This window comes from Arachis duranensis, chromosome 3 (genome assembly GCF_000817695.3).
Source record: "Arachis duranensis cultivar V14167 chromosome 3, aradu.V14167.gnm2.J7QH, whole genome shotgun sequence".
NCBI lineage: Eukaryota > Viridiplantae > Streptophyta > Magnoliopsida > Fabales > Fabaceae > Arachis > Arachis duranensis.
The window spans coordinates 45,938,354-45,939,363 of NC_029774.3; positions in this window are offsets into that span (position 1 = coordinate 45,938,354).

The following is a 1,010-nucleotide window of genomic DNA, read 5'->3' on the forward strand; positions in this document are numbered from 1 at the left end:
AAAATATACCAATATGACTATATGAGTTTATGAAATTTTAAAACAAAATAAATCTTAAGAGATAAAAATAAAAAAATTGTTATGGAAACAATAATTTTTTTTATTTTATTTCAATAAAAAAATTAACACTAATAAAACAATAATTAAAAAAATGTTGCTTAATAAGTAAAGATGGGAGATTAAATTATTAATTTATAAAAATAATTTATAAGCAACGTTTTTTTTAATTTTTGTTTTATTAAGCAACGTATTCTATTAATATTTTATAATTATTTTATGGTTTTTATTTAAAAATATAATTTTATGTTAGTGTTAATTTTTTAAATATTAATTTTTAAAAAAAATATTGTTGACATTAATCATTTGATGAAGTTTTCAATATATAATAAAAGCTCTATTAATAAAATACCTATTAGAAAACTGTACCAACACACATTACAATATTAATAATACAAAGGAGTTTCAAAACTCCAAACATGAGAGGAGTATTGTAACATCCACCTTTATATTTGGTAAATCAAATCAAAAACAACTTTTAATAAACATAAGTAACATCAATTGTGTTTGGTAAAATAACTTTTAAAATTTAAAAATACTATAATAGACATAAATGTAAACATTAAATTTGAAAATTAGTTAACATATGAGGTTATATTAGACTTTTAAATTTTGAAAAGCACAAGCCAACTTTGAAAAGCTCTATCCTAGGCGCTTTCAAAAGTACCCCGATCTTTTAAAAGCTGCAAGCACAAGCACATGATCTTTTTGATTTACCAAACACAAAATGAGCTTGAGCTTTTAAAAAGCACAAGCACATCTTCAAAAAGCTTTACCAAACCAAGCCTTAGTAATATGAGTAATTCTTTGGATTTTTTAATTTAAAAAAATTTCTATTTTTTATTTTATTAAAAAGTCAGTTTTATTAAATTTTGAAATGTTCGAATAAAATTTGAAAAAAAAAATATTTTTATTTTAAAAACCTTTCATGTACTTTTAAAAAACAGAAGTAA